The 17,301-nt window shown below is 48.8% G+C and overlaps 1 long non-coding RNA gene across 1 annotated transcript; it reads left to right on the forward strand.

Annotated features, from left to right (window-relative positions):
* The first annotated feature begins 9,459 nt into the window (after positions 1 to 9,459).
* On the forward strand, positions 9,460 to 17,290 carry LOC142072699 (uncharacterized). The gene is made up of 3 exons (XR_012669266.1): positions 9,460 to 9,938; positions 14,700 to 14,799; positions 14,923 to 17,290. It is a non-coding gene; the product is annotated as an uncharacterized LOC142072699 (long non-coding RNA).
* The last annotated feature ends 11 nt before the right edge of the window (positions 17,291 to 17,301 follow it).

Raw genomic sequence — 17,301 nt, forward strand, 5'->3', positions numbered from 1 at the left:
CTGTGGCTCTGTTAGAGGCATCCCAGTTACCAGCTCTTGGCTGAATTCAGATGACTGCAAGTGGAGGATGGGGAGGAATTAATAAAAGACTCTTTCTTGAAACCAACTGTCCCGTGGAGGAGTCAAGAATGGCAGGGACCAGAGAAAAGTCCCCTGGGCTGCTGGGACTGATAGCTGCCTTACCCACATGTGCTGCGAACATGGAGGTGCAGAACCTGGGAGAGGACCTTTGTTCTTGTTGATCACGGGGATGTTTTGGCAGGTTATAAATTGGGCCTTTTCTCATAGACCTGAGTGGTGAGGAGAAACTTCCCCTGTGAACAGCTTATTCCACAATTGCCCATGCTAAGGCTTCTTGCACCTTCCTGTCAAACAGCTGGTACTGGCCACGGTTGGAGACAGGGAAAGTGGAATTCAGGGACTGACGGTCTGATGGCAGAACGAAACCTTTTTACCATTTTTGGGTAAAGTCAAAATAGCAGCATGGAGGACGGAGACTTGGGAGCCCCCTCCAGGAACCCTCTCTAAAGAATCCAGAGGACGAACTGGTTTCCCTTTCCACCTCACCTCTGTGGCACTCGAAAGCTTGTCTCTCTCACCAACGGAAGTTGAGCCAATAAAAGATGATGTCTCACCCACCTTGTCTGTCTCATATTCTGGGACCAAGACCGCTACAACAACACTGCAAACAACAATGCAGCATTTTATTTTTTGTTGCCCTGCCCCTCCCACAAGAGAAAAAAGACACAGCTCTTTGGAGCATGGGCTCCCTCTCAATGTATATCTATGCCGTGGTTGGCGCAATGGCTCTGTAACCTCAATGGGTGTCCCTGGTGTTACTGTGCTGTAAGTAATAGCCACACTCCAACCCCTAATGCTGCTCTTCTACCTCTTTCCTGCCCCAGGCTTGCAGATCTGGAAGCCCTGGTGCTGCAGAGCTCCTTCCCCTCCTGCTGTGCTGCCTGCCCATGTCTACACTTACAAGCTTACAGCTGTACCGATACACCTGCGCCACCGTCCGAGTGCTCGCGTAGCCGCGTTCTGCCGATGGGAGAGAGCTCTCCCGTCGACTCAACGAGCAGCAGTAGCCATGTCGAGTGCGTCTCCCGCTGACAGCGCTGTGCACATGAGCACTTATGCCGGCAAAACGTATGTTTTTTTTCACGCCCCTGAGCAACAAAAGTTTTGCCGACATAAGTGCAAGTGGAGACAGGGCCACGGGGTGCGATGGGGGTGTCCAGATGTAGAAATCTAAAATTAACATATACGCTTAGACCGACGCTGGTCTTTGTCAGCCGCCACAAGTGTGAAAATACTTCCCTCCGAGCTAGTGGCCAGGAGCAGCTAATGGGAGTTTTGCGAGGGAGTTCTCCAGGGGACGCAGGAGCGACTACGTGACCTTCGGGTAAGCGTGTTTGTGTTTGTGGTGTGTTCCCTGCTTGACTGACGTATATAGTGTGGTCTGTTTGTTTGGGGCATCCGTGTGCTGACCTGAGTCTAGTGGCCTGCTAGGCAAGGCTGAGAGCTTCTTAATGAGGCTTTGATCCCTTAACCCCTTTAGCATCTATCAACTCTTAACTAGGGGGCGGGGCTACTCAGGGAGAACAGGGTTTAAAAATACTGCTCCTAACTGACCGGAGGAGCTAGTGGACAGGAGCAGCTAACAGGAGTTTTGTGAGGGAGTTCTCCAGGTGACAGAGGAGTGACTATGTGACCCTTGGGGTGAGTTTGTTGTCTGTCGTGTGTGGGGGGGGTGCTTGCTGCTTGACTGACATACATAGCTGTGACAGGATCCCCAGGGTGCAACCTGGGACTGTGGGAGCACTATGCCCCCTTTTCTAACTAGCCTGGGTTGTCTCTCACAATGCCTTACTGGTGGCAAGCAGCAAACCCCTCCAGGTGCTGTTACTACTCAGTACAACCACATGTGGAGCCCCGCACCCAGCTATACTGCATGAATGTTCCCAGAGACACTCATGAATAACACAGAGAAAGGCACCAGCCAGATCCCCCCAGCTCCCAGCACTATACCTCAGGAATATACCATCTTGCACTGCTCAAGACCCTTGAGCAATGCAAGTTTATTACTTGGTTCACCACTTCATCAATGGACATGGCCCAGCCTTTGTGACCTGAGCAGATTTATCAAGCACTTCAGGCAAACTCGCTGGTAAAGATAAACAGTAAAACATCCTCATGATTACAAAAGATAGATTGTAAGTGATAGGCAAAAAGTCAGAGTAGTTACCAAAAGAAAATAAAAGATAAGCAAACAGTCTAAACTCTCAACCTATAGACTGGGTGACATCTAGATTAAGCAGTTTTTCTCACTCCACTGGATACTGCAGGTTGGTCACAGTCTTTCATACGCAGGCTTTTCCTCTTAACCTCAGGACAATCTCTTCAGCTCCAGCTTTCTCGTTGCCTTAGCGTAGGTAGGGGAGAAGAGAAAGTGGCCACATGCTTCGTCCTATGTTGTGTTTTATACCCTTGGTCCCTGTGCTTGGAGAACACAAGTCCTGGCATGTCTGGAGGGCATTGCTGAGTCACCAGGCAAGGTAGAGCAATTCCCCTGGTGTGGCATGGTGCCAATGAGTCTTTGCATTGTAGCTTCCTTGCTGGACAATGGCTATTGATGATTGTTTGATACCCACCATGATGTTGGTTAGCTCCTTTGTTCTTGTCTCTGGGGTTCTAATATCTGGGCAATTCCCCAGCATATTTTAGCGACAACCAGATAACAGGTGTCAGAGTAGCAGCCGTGTTAATCTGTATTTGCAAAAAGAAAAGGAGTACTTGTGGCACCTTAGAGACTAACAAATTTATCTGAGCATAAGCTTTCGTGAGCTACAGCTCACTTCATCGGATTTGTTAGCCTCTAAGGTGCCACCAGTACTCCTTTTCTTTTTGCGAACCAGATAACGCAATCTCATAATTTCATATGCACTAATGATATACTTATTTAGATAGAACAATGGCTTTCAGCAGATCATAACCTTTCCCCAGTACCTCATCTGGCATGCTTTAGATGAAATATCACAATTATATATACATGATGAATATAGGGGTTACAGGGCACTCCCCCCGAGATATTGTGACATTCTATAGTGTGCTCTGTCTGGTTGGGGCACCGTGTGCTGAGTCTAGGAACCTGCTAGGCAAGGCTGAGAGCTTCTTAACCAGGCTTGGACCCCCAAGCCCTTTAGCGCTCATCACCCCTTAACGAGGGGGCGGGGCTACTCAGGGAGAACAGGGCTTTAAAAAACCAGTTCCTGAGCAACCAGAGGAGCTAGTGAACAGAAGCAGCTCATAGGGGAGTTTTGTTGGGGGGGGAGATGCACTTAATTAACGTTTTTTAAACTTAAGGCAATAAACAGCCCTGATAAAAACAACAATAAAGGAAACAGCTGCAGGAGTAAAAAGAGAATGCAGGCAGAAGTCCAGCCACAGAGTAGGGGCTGTCCAGTTTATTGCACTGAATGCAGCACGTATGATTATCTGCTCAATGGGTGGGTGGCGTATGTGTGCATTCAGTGCAAGGAGCTCCTGGCCCTCAAAAGAGACCGTGTATGGGCTTTGGAGGCCAGAGTGGCTGACCTGGAGGAGGTAAGGGAGACAGAGAGGTACATAGATGAGACATTCCGGGACACAGTAGAATGCTGTCACCCCCAGTCTGACAGCCCCTGTGCTGTTGAGGCGGATGAAAGTCTCAGGGAAGGAGAACATCCAACTGGAGCAGAGGGAAATGATCCCATAGTTGGGACCCTCCTCCCAGATGATGTCATGGTATCCTGTCATACTGAGGATATGATGTCATGCCGAGGATACCCCTCTGGGGGAGGGAACTCCAGTTATTAGGAAGAGACAGGAAATAGTAATGGGGGATTCGATCACTCGAAACATAGCTGGGTTTGCGATGACCGGGAGAACTGCATGGTGACTTGCCTGCCTGGTGCAAAGGTTGCAGGTCTCTCGAGACATCTAGATAAACGTATGTGTAGTGCTGGGGAGGAGCCGGTGGCTGTGGTACATGTAGGTCCCAATGACATAGGGAAGGATGGGAGAGAGGCCCTGGAGGCTAAATGTAGGCTGCCAGGTAAGAGATTGAAGTCCAGGACCTCCAAGGTAGCATTCTCTGAATGCTTCCAGTTCCGTGCGCAGGGCCAGTCAGACAGGCAGAACTGCAGAGTCTCAATGCGTGGCTGAAACAATAGTGTAGGGAGGAGGGGTTTAGATTTATTAGGAACTGGAAAGCCTTTTGGGAAAGGAGGAGCCTATACAGGAAGGATGGGCTCCACTTAAACCAGAATGGAACAGGATGGCTGGCATGTCAAATTAAAAAAGGTCGTAGAGCAGTTTTTAAACTAAGGGCTAGGGGAAAGCGGACAGGTGCAGAGGAGCATGTAGTTCGGACAGAGACATCCCTTAGGGCAGTTTTTCTCAACCAGGGCTACGTGTACTCCTGGGGGTATGCCGAGGTCTTCCAGGGTTTACATCGACTTGTCTAGATATTTGCCTAGTTTCACAGCAGGTTACATAAAAAGCACTAACAAAGTCAGTACAAACTAAAATTTCCTACAGATAATGACTTGTTCTTACTCCTCTCCTGACCAGGATGGTGATCGTGACTGTGAAATGCTCGGGGAGATTAAAGAGGCTATAAAAATAAAAACCTCAGTAATAATGGGGGGATTTCAACTATCCGCATATTGACTGGGTACATGTCATCTCAGGATGGGATGCAGAGAGAAATTTTCTTAACACCGTAAATGACTACTTCTTGGAGCAGCTAGTCCTGGAACCCCTAAGAGGAGAGGTAATTCTTGATTTACTCCTAAGTGGAACACAGGATCTGGACTGCTTCAAAAAACAGTGACTATAACATAAAATTTAACATCCCCGGGGGGGAGAGGGGGAAAAACCACAGCAGCCCACCACGGTGGCATTTAATTTCAGAAAGGGGAACTACACAAAGGAAGTTAATTAAACAGAAATTAGAAGGTACAGTGCCAAAAGTGAAATCCCTACAAGCTGCATGGAAACTTTTTAAAGACCCCCTATAGAGGCTAAATTTAAACGTATATCCCAGATTAAAAAACACAGTAAGGGAACCAAAAAATTGCCATTGTGGCTAAATAACAAAGTAAAAGAAGCAGTTAGAGGCAAAAAGGCATCCTTTTAAAAAGTGGAAGTTAAAGCCTATTGAGGAAAATAGAAACTCTGGCAAGTGAAGTGTAAAAATATAATTAGGAAGGCCAAAAAAGAATTTGAAGAACAGTTAGCCAAAGACTCAAAAAGTAACAGCAAAAGAAATGTTTTTAAGTACATCAGAAGCGGGAAGCCTGCTAAACGACGAGTGGGGCTACTGGACAATCGAGATGCTAAAGGAGCACTCAAGAATGATAAGGCCATTGCGGAGAAACTAAATGAATTCTTTGCATCAGTCTTCATGGCTGAGGATATGAGGGAGGTTCCCAAATCTGAGCCATTCTTTTTAGGTGACAAATCGGAGGAAGTGTCCCAGATTGAGGTGTCATTGGAGGAGGTTTTGGAACAAATTGATAAACAGCAATAAGTCACCAGAACCAGATGGTATTGACCCAAGAGTTCTGAAGGAACTCAGATGTGACATTGCAGAACTGCTGACTGTGGGATGTAACCTATCACTTAAATCAGCTTCTGTACTAGATGACCGGAGGATGGCTCATGTGATGCCAATTTTCAGAAAAGGCTCCAGAGGCGATCCTGGCAATTACAGGCCAGCAAGCCTAACTTCAGTACCAAACAAATTGTGAAGAACAGAATTATCAGGACACCTGGATGAACACGATTTGTAAAGGGAAATCATGCCTCACCAATCTACTAGAATTCTTTGAGGGGCTCATCAAGCATGTGGACAAGGGTGATCCACTGGATATAGTGTACTGTGGAAGTATAACATTGTATAAGTATAACGTTGTATAAGGGGACATGCTGGATACATTGTATGTGAGAGGGCATGCCAAAACATGTTACAAAGTATCTGAGGGAGCACACGTAGGGACAGTTAGCTTTTGAATGGAGAAGCAATTAAGATAGAGCCAGCCCGTCTAAGAAGCAGGCATCAGACTGGAAGGTGTGAAGGGCAATTAGTTAAGTTAACTGGAAGCTGTTAAAGGAGATTGTTAAGGGTGGCAGGTAATTGAAGATACGTGACTGGTCTCAGGGATCTCGAAGGGTGGTGACTAAAATCTTTTTCTTCTTTTGTCTGTAACTTCTCTGTAACTTGTTCTCCAAAAAACTGTATAAATTAAAAGACACAAGCCCCACTCGGGGGGCTCACTTCTAAATGTATTAGCAGAGCAGCTTTGCTAATAAAACAGAGTGGTCTGATAAATTGTGAGTCTGAGTCAAACTTTGACAGTACTTAGATTTTCAGAAAGCCTTTGACAAGGTCCCTCATCAAAGGCTCTGAAGCAAAGTAAGCTGTCATGGGATAGGAGGGAAGGTCTTCTCATGGATCAGTAACTGGTTAAAAGATAGGAAACAAAGGGTAGGAACAAATGGTCAGTTTTCAGGATGAAGAGAGGTAAATAGTGGTGTCCCCCAGGGGTCTGTACTGGGACCAGTATTGGTCAACATATTCATAAATGATCTGGAAAAAGGGGTAAACAATGAGGCGGCAAAATTTGCAGATGATACAAAACTACTCAAGATAGTTAAGTCCAAAGCAGACTGCAAAGAGTCACAAAGGGTTTCTCTCAAAACTGGGTAACAAAATTGCAGATGAAATTCTATATTGATAAATGCAAAGTAATGCACATTGGAAAACATAATCCCAGCTACATATACAAAATCGTGGAGTCTAAATTAGCTGTTTCCTGGAATCACTGAGAGCTGGGCTATGTAATAGAGCCTCAGAACTCAATCTTTATATTGTGGCTGAAGACACTATTGGCTGTGAGAGATGCTGTCCTGGAGGAGCAGTACTAACTTCTGACTGCAAACCATGAGTGGAGGACAGCAGGAGGAAAAGGAGGGAAGTGGTGTGCTAAAGGAATATTTGTTCATAGGACTGTCAGATCTGCAGGTGGGGAAACTGAGGCAAAGAACATTGACCAGCGTACTGTGGAAGTGGGGATTTTGCTTAGTATTCATTCACCATGCAGTTGATTTATTGTTTCCTACATTAATGCTGTTCCTTTTCTCTCCTAAGTTTTCTTTGTTTCATACACAGTTACTGAGGACTTGCGAGAGAAGATTTGCCTGTTAAGGGTGCCTAAGGAGGGGGATTTAGTTTTCCCCAGGCTTCTTGGTGGCCAGTGTGTTTGCTAATTTCACGCGGAACCTCTAGATATTTCAACCAGGTCCTTGCTGCTATTGACAACACCTGGCAGAAGGGGGCCCTTAGTAATTGGTCTCTATGGAACGATCACAGGACTTCAAGGGAGTACGTATGACTGTTTTCTATCATTTAATTAAAACTAGAGCTTTCATTTGGGCCTAATTCTGTTAAATAGATTGAATAGTTATATAGTTAATTTTCCTTCTGCCACCAAAGCTCTCATTAAAGCCATGGGGAGCCTGAAATGCAAAAGTATCATGGGCCTGAATGCCCTGTGACTTCAAAGTTAGTTTTATGCTGAGGGGCTCTCATGGGCAAAAACTCAAAATTGCGGTCAAGTCGAGTTATTTGTCTGGTTTTCTGTTTCTAGACAGAACAGTAGAAAATGGTGACTATTTGCAGGACCAATTTGATGTAATTTATTTTTAAATTGCGACTTTGGCTTTTTTACAGAAATAGCAGCAAACTGCTCTTCTGCTAACTCTTGTCAAAGGTTCTAGTTTTGCTTGGTCAGGTTAGTTCAGTTCAGTGGTGACTGTGCGGTTTTGTCCTGGTGTAACTCCAGTGTCCAATTTAATGCATTTGTCCAGTTGATTCTTTTCTGGAGTGTACATTGTCCCAGACTCTTAAACAAGCAGTTTTTAATAGTGAAATGCAGCCTGGAAATAATGTCCAGATACACCTTGAACTTGAACTTGGAGTTGCTTGAAATACCTGCTGGCTTGGAACCTTTGAGCTTGCAGTCGCTTGATAATACCAATGGAACTGATGAACAGTGTGGAAGGGGAGAGCTCAGGAAATGTTCCTGTCTGCCCAACCATCAGTGCCACTATCCAAAGTATTACTTCCAAAGTACCTGCAGCTTTACGATCCCAGCTGTGGGCTCTGCACCATTGTGCCCAGAGGCCCTGTTCCCTCCCTGCCTGGATGGTTATTCTCTGGCTGCATTAATTGGGTTCCAGTAGGGTGTGGAGCTCTGTGGGGCAGTGACCGCAGTTGCCCCAGACAGGGCAGAGCCCAGGTGGCGGTGCTGGCCCAAGGAAGAGGAAACCCTCCTGCATGGTGGAGAAAGAAGCCAGGATGTTCTGAGCCCCTTGGCTGAAGGCTGGACAGTGCAGGACAGGATGCTGCATGGCAGCGGAGGGAGACTGGACTCTGGGTGAGAGATAGTATGGGGGAAAATAAACAGTGAATGGGGGCCTCTTGTCCTATGCAAGGATCTCTTACGTTGACCCTAGGGAGAGGTCTCTTCCCCCATCCCATAGATGGATTCTCACCCACCCCAGTCCCACTATTCCTGTGCACTTGCCGATGCCCTTGCTCAGAATCCTCTAGGACAGTATAGGTGGGCCTGAAGCATCCATGCTTTCCCCTAGAGAGGGATTCTCAGCCCTCCCCAGTCCCTACACACGAGTACCTGTAGAGTCCCCCTGCTTCCCCGCAGAGGGAGGGTGGGGTCCTTAGTTTTTCCGAGCTAAAGGATCACCCTGCATAGAGCCCCCTGGTGCCCACCAATATCCCCTGCGCAGCCCCCGAAACAGGGGTCTCTAGAGTCCCTTTGCTGCCACCGGCTGGCCACCTGGCGGGAGACGCGCACGCGCAGTAAGTTCCCACAGCCCCTTCACAGGCGCGACCCCGGCGATACCCGGCGGCATCCCCTCCCCCTTGTCGAGCCAGAGGCATGCTGAGCGCCTATTGGTCCGGGCGGCGGAGGGGCGGAGCAGAACACACCAGTCGCGAACGCGGCCGTGCGTTTAGAAGCAGGGTGAGGCGGGTGCGAGTGGGCCTCCTGCGGGGCTCGCTACGGAGCGAGGGGAGAGGCGCGCTGGGAGGGGTCAGACCAATTGATGCGCTCCCCGGGGTACCCCCCTGTGAGCTCCCCCCCGCCAGGTGGCTGAGCCCGGGCTACCCGCCCTCTGAGCCCGCCCCCCCTCCGCGCCAGGTGGCTGAGCCCGGGCTACCCGCCCTCTGAGCCCGCCCCCCCTCCGCGCCAGGTGGCTGAGCCCGGGCTACCCGCCCTCTGAGCCCCCTCCCCCCCCCCCGGCCAGATGGCTGAGCCCGGGCTACCCGCCCTCTGAGCCCCCCCGGCCAGGTGACTGAGCCCGGGCTACCCGCCCTCTGAGCCCCCTCCCCCCCTCCGCGCCAGGTGGCTGAGCCCGGGCTACCCGCCCTCTGACCCCGCCCCCCCTCCGCGCCAGGTGGCTGAGCCCGGGCTACCCGCCCTCTGAGCCCCCTCCCCCCGGCCAGGGGGGGGCGAGCATGTGGCCGAGCGGTGCCAGCAAACCCTGGCAGAAATCTGTGGGGGGGGGCACCTGACCGTAACTCGTCCCCCATCGCCTCTGCTGGCATCGCTCGGGGAGGTGGATGAAGGGCAGCGGCGGGAGAGCCGCCCCTGCCGCCCCGCTGAGTGGCCAGGCTGAAGTGCTGCCGCGGGGCAGCTGCAGCGGCTCCGTGTCGAGATCGGGGAGGCCGGACCTGACTCCGGTGTGACTTGAGGGGCTCAGAATTCGCTCTGTTTTCCTTCCGATGTGAAGGCGAATAAGGAACGAAACCCTGTTACCTGATCACAGCTCCTGGGTTGTCTGTAATCCTGGGACTGCCATAAGGAATCCAGGTAAACCGCAATCGGTCGAGGTACTTATCCGGCCCCCGCCGCCGCAGTCTCTGTGCACCTCGTGATTCTATCCCTGCACTGCTTGTGAGGTCGGGAAGTGTTGTTCTTCCTTGATAGGGGCCCTGGGAAATTAAATGACGAGCCCAGGGTCACCTAGGGAACTTGGCCCAGATTCTTAAAGGTATTTAGGCACTTAACTCGCATTGAAATCAGTGGGAGTTAAGCATCTAAACACCTTTGAGGTCCGATCTGGGCCTCTGTGGTTGAGTTAGGAATAGAACCAATGACTTCCCAGGCTCAGTTCAGTACCCTACCTACTAGACCTTCCTTTTCTCCCACTTGAAATGAAGCCAGCAGTTACACCGGGCCTCCCCGGGGCTAACTTTTATACATGTGCATGTTTTTTCAGTCGCACATGGATCATGGGTGTGATTTAAATCCACAGCCAAGACCTGTTCTGCTTAACTACAGGCATAAACTACCCAAGGATACAGGTCCCAGTTCCTCCTTGTATTGGTGGTGTCCTGGAAATGAGCTGATCTGTCCCTGCTACCTCTACTTTATGGCTGTTGTGGCCTCCCAAGAGCTGGTGGGGAAAGGGGAGGCGCCTGGGGTATTATTTAAGTTGGGATTCTCCCTATGGGGATGAGGTAATTCAGTCTCTGGCAGCAGGGGAGTAGCGGCAGGAGCTCTGAAAGACGACGATCCTGGTGAGTGCCCACAGAGATGTGTGGAAAGGGGACTATTCTGGCTGTAGTTGGTGGGACGTGTCTATTGTTTGTTAAGCTCCTGTGTCTGTCTCATTTATGGCTAATTTTAGCCCTTCCCTTTGGGTGATTTAGGTTTCCTTTGGGGGGGGGAGGGGCGGACAGAGAGAAGTGAGCCAAGAATAAATAGTTAGTGCCAACAGTGTATTTCGCATTGGCAAAAGTAAACAAGAGTAGGGCCAGGTGCACGCTACAGACTTACATCGGCATAACTGCGTTGCTCAGGGATGTGAAAAATCCGCTGCAGCCATGGCACCAACAGGCGCGCAGCGTAGCTGCTGTTTGTCTGCAGGAGAGAGCTCTCCCGCAGACCCAGCAATTCCACCCCCAAGGAGCAGCAGCAGCAGCTCCTGCACACACCCCGCTGTTCACACGGGCGCTTTTCATAGGTAAACTTCTGTTTTTCCTGAGCGTTGGTGGGTTTTTTTTTGTTTTTGTTTTGTTAACACCCCAGAAAGACAAGTTCCAGAGTAGACAAAGCCTCGGAGTTTCACTGCTTGCTAAGTACAAGGTGGAATAGATTGTTTAGCGTAGCTAGCGCATTTCAAGGGCCCCTTCAAGGTGAAGTGGCCTGTTAACACTCCTGGTCACAGGAAAGAAAGTAAAGGGGCGGAGGAGAAAGCAGTTGGGGGAGGCTGTTAGTGGTTTACAGATTGTAGTAAATAAACCATCAACCCAGTATCTTTGTTCGGTCCAGGATTTTTAGTGTCTAGCAAAGTTATGAATTTCAACTCCCAGGCCCGTCTTTTTGAAAATGTTGTGCAGGTTTCCTTTGAGGATGAGGGCTGATAGATCACATACAAGAGTGATTGTTCTGTGAGAAGTGCTCACCCACAGATGATGTGGTGGTCTTGTCCTTTCATTTTCCTGTTCATTTGTGAGCATAGTGATTCTCTGGTTTCACCCACATAGTTGTTGTTGGGGCATTTAGTGCACTGGATGAGGTAAACCACATGTTGTGATTGGAATTGACATGTGTAGGACCCATGGATCTTGAAAGGTGTGTTGTGGAGTGTGTTGATCATTGTAGCAGTGGAGATGTGTCTGCAGGTTTTGCGTCTGGTGCTGCTGTGAGTTGGTGTGTCCTGGTCTGTGGGGAGCTTGCTTCTGATGATGAGCTTGGAGAGATTAGGGGTTGTTTTGAAGGCCAGAAGTGGGGGTCCAGGAAAGATTTCTTTCAGGATGGGGTTTCTATCAAGTATGGGTTTTAGTTGTTTGTTACCCCATATGGGTTGCAGTGTAGGGTGTAGTAGGTGACCACTAGGGGTGTGCGGTCGGTGGGGGTTTTATTTCTGTATTGAAGCACGTTTCCTTGGTGTATCTGGGTGGCCCATTCCATGATGCGATGTACTTCTGTGGTGGGGTGTCCCCCTTTGGCGAAGGCGGTTTTGCGTGTGTTAAGGTGCCTGTCCCGGACTGTCTCCTCAGAGCATATTCTGTGGTATCTGAGTGCCTGCCAGTAGACAACAGATTGCTTGGTGTGTTTTGGGGTGATTTCCGGATCTGTGAAGATAGGTGTGGTGGTCCGTGGGTTTCCTCTCTGTAGTTGTCTGTAGGGTTCCAAGCATTGGCAAACACTGTCCTCTGTGTGTACTTGCTTGTCCAAAGGGGAGTGGGTGGGGTGGCACCAGTGGGTTTCGGAGTTCAGAGAGAAAAGGAGTACTTGTGGCACCTTAGAGACTAACCAATTTATTTGAGCATGAGCTTTCGTGAGTGAGCTGTAGCTCACGAAAGCTCATGCTCAAATAAATTGGTTAGTCTCTGTCAAGGTTCCTCCCCCACTCTGAACTCTAGGGTACAGATGTGGGGACCTGCATGAAAAACCTCCTAAGCCTATCTTTACCAGCTTAGGTCAAAACTTCCCCAAGGTACAAAATATTACACCCGTTATCCTTGGAATGGCCGCTACCACCACCAAACAATTACTGGTTACTGGGGAAGAGCTGTTTGGACGCGTCTGTCCCCCCAAAATACTTCCCAAAACCTTGCACCCCACTTCCTGGACAAGGTTTGGTAAAAAGCCTCACCAATTTGCCTAGGTGACTACAGACCCAGACCCTTGGATCTTAAGAACAATGAACAATCCTCCCAACACTTGCACCCCCCCTTTCCTGGGAAATGTTGGATAAAAAGCCTCACCAATTTGCATAGGTGACCACAGACCCAAACCCTTGGATCTGAGAACAATGAAAAAGCATTCAGTGTTTTACAAGAAGACTTTTAATAAAAATAGCAGTAAATAGAAATAAAGAAATCCCCCCTGTAAAATCAGGATGGTAGATATCTTACAGGGTAATTAGATTCAAAAACATAGAGAACCCCTCTAGGCAAAACCTTAAGTTACAAAAAAGATACACAGACAGAAATAGTTATTCTATTCAGCACAATTCTTTTCTCAGCCATTTAAAGAAATCATAATCTAACACATACCTAGCTAGATTACTTACTAAAAGTTCTAAGACTCCATTCCTGTTCTGTCTCTGGCAAGAGCAGCACACGGACAGACCCTTTGTTCCTCTCCCTCCTCCCAGCTTTTGAAAGTATCTTGTCTCCTCATTGGTCATTTTGGTCAGGTGCCAGCGAGGTTACCTTTAGCTTCTTAACCCTTTACAGGTGAGAGGAGCTTTCCCCTGGCCAGGAGGGATTTCAAAGGGGTTTACCCTTCCCTTTATTTTTATGACAGTCTCTAAGGTGCCACAAGTACTCCTTTTCTTTTTGCGAATACAGACTAACACGGCTGTTACTCTGAAAGGAGTTCAGAGAATATCCCGTGTGTGGGGCTCTTGGCTCCTTGCAGGATCAAGGCCTTTGAGTGTATTTGTAATGTAAGGAGAGCGTTCTTGTTGGTCAGAGGGACATTTCTGCAGGTTATCAAATGGAACACACTTCTGTGTAGACCTGAGTAATGGGGTTGGGGGGAGGGGGAGAAACTTACCTGTGGGCAACTTATTCCACCGTTGCCCATTCTGGGGCTTCTCCCACCTTTCTGTCGACAGCTGGTACTGGCCACAGTTGGAGACAGGGCTAGTGGAATTGCAGGGAACTCCTTTGTATTGTTTTTGTGTAAAGTCAAAGAAGCAGCTTGGAGGAAAGGGACCTGAGAGCCCTCTGTGGCTATTCGGCTGCAGAGAAGCCAGTGGACTGACTGGTTTCGCTTCTCAGAAGTTATTAGCAGGTAGCAAGGAATGTTTGAAAGCCACTCAACTGCATGCAAAGCTCAATAAAGACTCTTCTAGTTGTTCTCTGAACCTAAGTGGGAGCGGGACCACATGTTTGGGTTTCAGAGGGGTTGTTCTGTTTAGGGGACAACTGAACTATTTTGTTCTTAGGTAAAAGATCAGTGACTGGTGGGTGCCGGTGCCCTGCGTAACTATACAGGAAGATCACCACAGCATTCCCTCCCATCCCCCCCAAGTGCAGAAGGTGTTACTCACCTAATTTTTCTAACCTGGAAAAGTCTGATATCTAGTTTTATGTCCCCCTGCCCCGCTCAAAGGAGCCCGGGGAACAGACTAAGGTCTGTGGAGCAAAGGCTGCTTCTCAAGCTATGTCTGTGCTGTGCCTGACACAATGGATCCGTAACCTCAACTGGGTTCCCAGGTGCTACTGTCCTATTAATATTAATACTACTACTAATAAAGACTCCAACCCCGTAACTCTGCTCGCCTACCTCTTTCCTGCCTGTAGTCTTTGTTGTAGAACTTGAATCCTTGGTGCCACGGAGCTCCTTGGCCCCCACTGACTCTGGGAGGGGAAGATGCAGAAATCTAAAATTAACATATGCGCTTGGAACAATGCTGGTCTTTCAGACTCTGCAAGTGTGAGAATACTTCCCTTATCAATAGTGCTTTTCAACCAGTCATCTGGTATCAGTCCGGCTCCGTGAGATGGAACAGGATCTAGCTCCTGTCTTTGGTACTTAGTGGATCCCCATTACAATAGTATTTGAGCCCCTCGCAATCTGCAGGACTTGGCTGTTGTTCCCTCTTTACAGGTGGGGAACTGAGGCACAGGGAAGCTAAGCGACTTACCGAAGGTAACAAAGGGAGTCTGTGGTGGAGCAGGGAATTGCACCCAGATCTCCTAAATCACAGGTTGGTGCCCCACCGCAGCTCTGCATCTTACAAAGAGAGACACCACACCCTAAGCCAACACACAGCTCAATTTTTTTTTTTCTCTTTTTCTCTCCTCCCCCGCCCCCCGTTCCTCACTGGTAGTTTCCCGGAGGGGACGTACGCCGTTCCTGGAGGTACCGCAGTACCAGGTTGATGTGTGGCGTGGATGAAGCAAGCTCCTATTCCGTCTCCCTGGCAGAGCAGAGCTCAGTACATCCAGAAAGGTGCATATTTTGCACAATGCCATGTGTTCCAGTTGTTTGTTCCTATCTCCTGAATCTACCACCCTGTGACTTTCTGTGGCGCATGCAGGAGAAGATCCCCATAACAGAAAAGAGAAGTCAGGTTCCGTTTCCACTGCCTTATCGTGTGATGTGCTGGAGAGCTGCTTATCCCTGTTCCTGCGCGGCATGCGCTCTGAATATAAATCTGTCTCTGGGGAAATTAGAATCCAAAGAGCTTCTGAGGGGCAGGTCTGCTGTAGCTTTGTGAAGAAGAGACCGAGACTGTTAAGACTCTGGGGGTTCCCAGTTTGATATTTAAGTATTGAAAATGTGCCATTTATTGGGGAGGGGCTGTCATCTCAAAGGTTCCTTTGCCTTTCCCTCCCTTCCTTTCGCTGCCTCTCAGACTAGGTAAAGCTGCAACAATAGATTCCTACAGTTTAAGGGCAGCAGGGACAATGGGATCATTTGATCTGACCGCCTGTGTAACGCAGGCCATAGAATTTCATCCATTTTCCCCTGTACGGAGCCAAGTAACGTGTTGGACTATGTTGGCATGCAGGCCTGATGGCTGGAGAGAGGGAGAATACAACACTGCCCTCAGCAGTTTCTTCCAGTGGGGCACCAGTGAACATGCCAAAGCTATCAACTCCGTCACTTGGGAGCCCTGCAGCTTTAGGTGCTTGTCTGCATGGGAATAGTTCCTGCCATGGCCATAGCAGAATAGCTTTGGAAGCGGAGTAGTCATTTTTGGGAATAAAGTTGTTTTTATTTGGAACGGTGTCCCCCTGTCCGGGGGTTATACTGGAAGAGCTACAGCGCAGTGCTTACTCTGCTTCTAGGAGGCCAGTCAATTCCCCCATGTAGACAAGCCTTTAGACTGCAGGTTTTGTGAGTCCCAACCGCCAGCTCTGCTCAGTCTCCAGAGCTCACTTCATTTTGGCAGCTTTCTCTTTCTCTCTCTCCCTCCCCCTCCCCCCCCCCCGCGTTGGGGCGATGGAGCTCTGGCGCCACCTGCTGGTCCTGATTTCAAAGCTGGAGGGGGAAACAACTCTCGAGCCCCTGAGCCCTGGTCTACGGTTCCAGCGTATGTTGCTATAAAATGCATTGCCTGAGCGACGCGTTATATCGACCTAGCCCCCCGTGTAGACTGGTTTCTACTAGGGAGAGCGCTACCGCCTCTCTGGGAGGGGAAGCACCTATGCTGACGGGAGAAGCTTTTTCAGTGGCACAGGTAGCCGCTCCACTAAATGCTTCAGGGGCCCAGCTGCAGCGCTGTAAGTGTGAGCACCTGCCTGGGATAAATCAATTGCCACAAACCAGCCTTTCCCAGAAGAAACAACGAGGAGTCCTTGTGGCACCTTAGAGACGAAAACATTTATTTGGGCTCACTTCATCAGATGCAAGGAGTGAAAAATACAGTAGGCAGGTATAAATATACAGCCCATGAAAGATGGGGGGTTAGGGCTAAGGAGGCCAATTCCCAACAGTTGACAAGCAGGTGTGAATATCAACAGAGGGGAAATTACTTCTTGTAGTGACCCAGCCCCTCCCAGTCTTTATTCAGGCCTAATTTGATGATGTCAAGTTTGCAAATTACTTCCGGCGCTGCAGTTTCTCGTTGACTCCTCTTTGTTTTGCTGATACAGACTCACAGGGCTACCCCTCTGAAACCTTTCACAGAAGAGTAACACTGAGCCCTTCACAGGTGTAAAGCACCTCACAAACACTGCATAACCCTACACTCCTCCGAGAGGAGGTAAATAGTTTAATCTTCGCTCTGCAGAGCAATTTGAAAGGGGCAGCCACCTGAAGTGTCCTGTCCCAAGCCACATCGTAGGAACCAGAAGTTAAATATGAGTGTTTTGAACGTCTGTTACAGAGGATGGGGCCCCTGGGTGCAGTACCACACCTACTGCCTTCACTTGAGCTTACAAACCGAAACACATAGACCGTCTGTTGGGTGGGGAGAAGAATAGGACCTGTCTATATAATCATAATGCAATTTTTTTTTATATATAATATTGAAGGTCACATGTATAGAAAGAAGTGTCTCCCTGATAAACCCTTATTCATGCCTCCTCCTGTTGAAAGTACTCACTGCGCAAAGTAGAGTCCCAGCTTTTTAAATAATTCTCTAGTAACACCTCACTTCTCTGGACTCACAAAACTAGAACAGAAATTTTGATAAATAAGCCAAGAGACTGAATGCTTGAGAATAAAACTGTTGTAAAGACCGGATAGAAGGGTAGAGTTC

The sequence above is a fragment of the Caretta caretta genome, chromosome 7 (genome assembly GCF_965140235.1).
Source record: "Caretta caretta isolate rCarCar2 chromosome 7, rCarCar1.hap1, whole genome shotgun sequence".
Taxonomy (NCBI): Eukaryota; Metazoa; Chordata; order Testudines; family Cheloniidae; genus Caretta; species Caretta caretta.